At 49.4% G+C, this 5939-nt stretch overlaps 1 long non-coding RNA gene across 1 annotated transcript in view; it reads left to right on the forward strand.

The window, feature by feature from the left end:
• Positions 1-5939, forward strand: part of LOC140427686 (uncharacterized) — a 56438-nt gene that overhangs the window by 31364 nt on the left and 19135 nt on the right. The window lies entirely within an intron of this gene.

The following is a 5939-nucleotide window of genomic DNA, read 5'->3' on the forward strand; positions in this document are numbered from 1 at the left end:
GCCTTGTTCCCCTGGGCAATTCAAAGTTCAAAGAACCCATGTCATTGGTCCACACAATCGCCCTCGGTGCCGCATATGGTGCCCATGCCACTAACTTCGGCCCAAACCCAAACCTTGCCAGGACTTCAAACACTCCACCCGGTCGAATGCCTTCTCTGCATCCATGGACACCACTACCTCCGGTACCTGGGCTCCCATGGGGTCATGATCACATTTAACAGCTTCCTTATATTGCTAGAGAGCTGCCTGCCCTTTATGAAGCCTGTTCGGTCCTCTGCGATCACCCCTGGGACACAACTCTACATCCTTCACTGCAATAACTTAGCCAGTACTTTCACATCTGTATTTAACAGAGATACGGGCCTATACGACCCACATTCCACCGGGTCCTTCCCCTTTTTTGGTATTGTGATCGTTGCCTGCATCATCGTCTCCGGCAACTCTCCCTTCTCCAACACCTCATTAAACGCCCTCAAGAAATGTGGTGCCAGGTCCGCCGCGAACTCCTTATATAATTCCACCGGATAGCCATCAGGAGCCTTCCCCCAATTCATACCCCTTCTACTGTCTAATATCTCTCTTAGCCCCAGGGGCTCCTCTAGCGCCTGCCTCTTCTCTTCCTCCAACTGTGGAAACCCCAGTTCGTCTAAGAATCGTCCCATGTCCCCCTCTTTACCCCCGGTCCGCCCTGACAGCTCCTTACAATAATCCCTAAATGCCTCGTTTATCTTCCCTGGCTCCGACACACATCCCCTGCCCCAGTCCGTATCTTCAATATTTCCCTGGACGCGGCCTGCCTCTTTAGCTGATGCGGCAACATTCGACTCACCTTCTTCCCGTATTCATACTGCACCCCTCTTGCCCCACACAGTTGCCCTGCCGCCCTCCCCGTTGTCAGCCTATCAAACTGTCCCTGTAACTTTTTCCTCCTCGCCAATCCCTCTGTGGTGGGCACCCTTCAGCACTCCCTCTCTACCTCCACTATCTCGATCAATAGCCGTTCATATTTCTCCTTCCTTTCTCTATCCGCACGAGCCTTGAACAAGATCATCTCCCCTCGGACCACCGCTTTTAGCGCTTCCCGAAATGTGGCCACCGACACTTCCCCGTTTCGGTTCAATTCTACATAATATTTAATCGCCGCCTGCACTTTATCACAAAACCCCTCTATCCGCGAACAACCCCGAATCGAGCCTCCACCCCACCCTCTGCTCCCGTCCCGATCTAATCCGAATCTCCAGCCAATGGGGCACATGGTCCAAGATTACTATCCCCGCAAAATCTGTCCACTCCACCCCAACCAAAATCTCCCGGCTCACCATGAAAAAGACAATTCTGGAATATTAGGACAAGAGAGGATACAATTTCCAATGAATATATATATTCATATCCTGGGACTTGTATTCTGCCGGCAAAACGATCACGTCCAGACATTTAAAAAAAAATTAATTTCGAGTACCCAATTCATTTTTTCCAATTAAGGGGCAATTTCTGCGATGGAGCTTCCAATGAGTTCCTTCATAACGTGCACTCACGGTTTCCACTGACAGCACCTTGCAGAGAACACTCATTTAAAATAATTGCCAAAGGAACCAGTCACGAGAGGAGGAAAGATTATTGTACGCAGTGAGTCGCTGTGATCTAAAATGCACTCTATGACAGGATGGTGGAAGCAGATGAGAAGCAAAGGAGCGGGTCTAATTGAATAGCTCCTTCAAAGAGCTGGCAGCGAAACAGTGGGCAGAATGGCCTTCTTCTATGGCTCTGTGTGTCAGTCGTGGCTCAGTGTGGTGGTACTCTTGTTTTTTGAGTTACAAGGTTCTGAGTTCAAGTCCCAGTCCATGACATGCATGATTTTGGCATGGCTCACACTGCAGTGCCATACTGAGGGAGTGCTGATATATCTTTCGGAAGAGACATGAAGCTGATGCCCCATCAGCCCATGTGGGGGGTTTTTAAAAGATCCCATGGTTGCTATTTTGAAGAGAGCTATCCCCTGTGACCTGATCAATACTTATCCCTCAATTAACATCACAAATAAATAGATTATCAGGTCATTCTTACATTGTTGGTTGTGGGAGCTTTCTGTGCACAAATCGATTGCTGTGTTTCCTGCATTGAAACAGTAATTAGGCTTCAAAGGTATTTCATTGGTTGGAGAGCACTTTGGGATGTCTGGTGGTCATGAAAACTGCTGTATAAATGACATCACCCTGGTTGAATGGTACACCCAATAACCAGGAGAATATTCAAGTTCAAGGGGGAATCGCATGCCAACGTGCCTGGTTTGGACAATGCCATGAACGATCTGCCAATTGGGGGTGCAGCAAAGAGTAAAGGGGAGAGCTGACTCGTGGCGGTTTAACCTGAGAGTCACCACACCACAGGGGAGGGGCAAGGTTGAGATGGCGGGGCCTATGTGAATCCCCTCAGCCGGTGCGGGGATTGAACCCACGCTGTTGGCTTCACTCTGCATCATGAACAAGTTGTCCGGCCAACAAAGCTTAGAGTGGGCCATTGTCAAAATGACCAACTCCTACTAAAATGCCGGAGCTCCTTCTTCCCTACCTAGTTATCCTCTGGTGGGTTCCCATCCACGTTGCAATGCCAGGTATTGTGATGGTGGCAGTTGGGAATTGTGTGCCCGGTGGTTAATATCCGCCCCCCCCCCCCCCCCCCCCCGCCTTCCCACACCCCACCCCAAACCACCTCTTTATAAACACTAATATATCGGGAGAGGGTGGAGTAAAAATGCTTTGCAGAAAGCCCTGCACCGGAACGCCGTGGCATCCAGTAGCTCCCCGGCGGAGAGATTCCTGTCAGCAGTGTGGGGGTCAGTGGGTTCACTTCCATTTGATGAAGGGGCTCTGGTGGTCAGATTACGAACCTGCGAGGAGTTTGATTTCTTTACTAACCCCGGGAAGATTAATTTGTCGAAGCTTTCAGTAGCTGCTGAGAAGAATGTGGTCAGAGAAAGGACAAAGAGAGGACTTAAACGGGACAAGGATTCATCCTACCCTTGGGGGAGGGGGGGGGGGGGGGGGGTGGGTAGATGCCCACAACTATTTCGGAGCAAGCGAATTATCCCCTGCATCCTGGCCTACATTTACCCGTTCCCCAAATTCACTTTTAGTAAAACCAACACTCTCGTCACTTATCACGTTGCTGTGTGTAGGATCTTGCGGTGTGTGAATTGTCCACTGCGTTCTCTACATTACCACGACGGCACTTGGCTTCATTGGCTAAAAGCGCTTTGGGATATCCAGATATTGTGAACGTTCCATTGCTACATCAATGCAAGTCTTGACACTCAGTTTCACCAATAAGACTGGCAATCGGGTACAGGAGCAGCAATGGTTATAAAGTGTTAACGGTCCGCAGGTTTAATTGCAAAATATGCTCGACTTTAATGTGTTTGAATAAGATAGCACAGGAAACAGTGTATTGAATGTACCGCGGACATGGGGGTGGGGGGGTTTATACTCATTCCTTTCATGAGGCCATTTACTCACTTCCTGGGAGTGAGGGGCCCTGTGTTAATAGCACTGTGTCCAGTTTTCACAGGCACTTTGAAGCAATAGGCTGATGATAGGATGGATACAAAACCTTGAACTGGCAGCACACAGCAATGAGTGCCAGGAACGTTAGCAACATTCGTCCTTACGAAGTAAAACCACTCATTCTTCAGAGGGACATGATTGGAAGCAGTTCACAGAAGGTTCACTGGGCTGATACTCAGGATCAGGGGCTTATCTGGTGCAGGTTGGGCCTAAACGCATTCAGAATGAGGCGATCTTACTGAAACAGGTAAGATTCTATCGGGGCTTGGCAGGGTGCATGCTGGGAGGGTGTTTCTTCAAATGGGGGAATCCAGGACAAAGGGCCACAGTTTAAAGGTAAGGGGTCGCCCATTTAAGATGGAGACGAGGGGAAATTTCCTGTCTCAGGTCTTTGGAACTTTCTTCCTCAAGAGAGGAGTGGATTCTGGGCCATCAAACACAAATACGTTCAATGAATTAAGACAGATTTTCGATGGACAAGGGAGTCAAGGGTCCTGGCAGGAAATTGGAGTTAAAGCCACATTACATCAGCCACGATTTAACTGAATGATGGAACAGGCTCGAGAGGCCTACCCCGGTTTCCTGTGTTTAGGCCTAACATCTGACATGGTAATCAGTCGGTTTACTGCCAATATTATCATTTCTGCTAAAACAGGAATCTCATACCAGGATGTCCGCCCATTATTACTGCACATCACACCAAGGCAAGAATAATTTTTATTAGGCAGCACAGCGGCTAGCATTGCTGTCTCACGGCGCTGAGGTCCCAGGTTCGATCCCGGCTCTGGGTCACTGTCCATGTGGAGTTTGCACATTCTCCCAGTGTTTGCGTGGGTTTCGTCCCCACAAACCCAAAGATGTGCAGGGTAGGTGGATTGGCCACGCTAAATTGCCCCTTAATTGGAAAAAATTAATTGGGTACTCTCAATTTAAGTTTTAAAAAAAAGAGAATCGTTTTTATTTTTCCCCCCAAGTTTTTCCCTTTCTTCGCAGTGTTCCCTCAAAGCTTTGGGATTTATTTAAATTCATCCCGGGTCAGTTGTACTGCACAGGAACAGGCCCTCCAGCCCATCAAGTCTGCACCAGCCATCAAGCACCTATGTACTCAAATCCGATTTTCCAGCCCTTGGTCCATGGCCTTTTTCGCAAGGACATTTCACATGCTCAAGTAAATGCTTCTAGGGTACCCCCTGTTCAGGCAGGGAGCTCCATATTCCAACCACCCTCGGGGTGAAGAGGTTTTTCCTCAAATCCCTGCCAACCCCGGCTCAGCCAGCGTTTATTACCCATCCCCAATTGCCCTCGAGGTGGTGGTGGTGGTGATATACCTCTGAACCGCTGCAGACCACGTGGTGCAGACATAACAATAGTGCTCTTAGGGAGTATGGATTTTGACCGAATACTGGAGGAATGGCGATATATTCCAAGTCAAGATGGGGTGTAGGAGCACGGTGGCGCAGTGGGTAGTACTGCTGCCTCACGGCTCCGAGGTCCCAGGTTCGATCCCGGCCCTGGGTCACTGTCCGTGTGGAGTTTGCACATTCTCCCCGTGTCTGTGTGGGGTTCGCCCCCCACAACCCAAAAGATGTGCAGGGTAGGTGAATTGGCCACGCTAAATTGCCCCTTAATTGGAAATAGTTTAAAAAAGCACTCAATTTTACATTTAGAGACATTAATAGAAGGGCTACAGTGCAGAAGGAGGCCATTCAGCCCATCGAGTCTGAACCGACCCTGTGAAAGAGCACCCGACCAGGCCCACTACCCCGCACTATCACCATCTAACCTGCACACCTTTGGACTGTGGGAGGAAACCGGGGCATCCGGAGGAAACCCACGCAGACACGGGGAGAAAATGCAAACTCCACACGGACAGTCACCCAAGGCCAGAATTGAACCCGGGTCCCTGCCGCTGTGAGGCAGCAGTGCTAACCACTGTGCCACCATGCCGCCCTTACGTTTATATAGTGTCTTTCATATCCCCAGGAAACCCCATAGCACTTTACAGCCAATGAAATTTCAGAGTGTGGTTGATGCTGTTAGATAGGAAACATAAGCCAGTTTACACACAGCAAGCTTCCAAAAACAGAAATGGGCCCAGATCGCCTGTTGGTTGGCCTTTGCAACCCTTTACGTATTTTCACCGTTTGCTTTCTAGCTCTTCCTTATAGTTAATTCCACAACAGTATTATTCTTTGTGTTTCGATATTGAATCGGATACCCCCTCCTATTCCTGACACCCTCACCCCCCCCCCAGGTGTTTAGGCAATGTGACGTGGGGGGGGGGGGGGCATATTGACCTGCATCGAGTTTATCACTGCTGCCCCAAAGGTCCACCTCACCGTGAGCACAAATTCAGAAGCAATGGGTTCAACTCTGATC

This window comes from Scyliorhinus torazame, chromosome 1, assembly GCF_047496885.1.
Source record: "Scyliorhinus torazame isolate Kashiwa2021f chromosome 1, sScyTor2.1, whole genome shotgun sequence".
In the NCBI taxonomy this organism is placed as follows: Eukaryota; Metazoa; Chordata; class Chondrichthyes; order Carcharhiniformes; family Scyliorhinidae; genus Scyliorhinus; species Scyliorhinus torazame.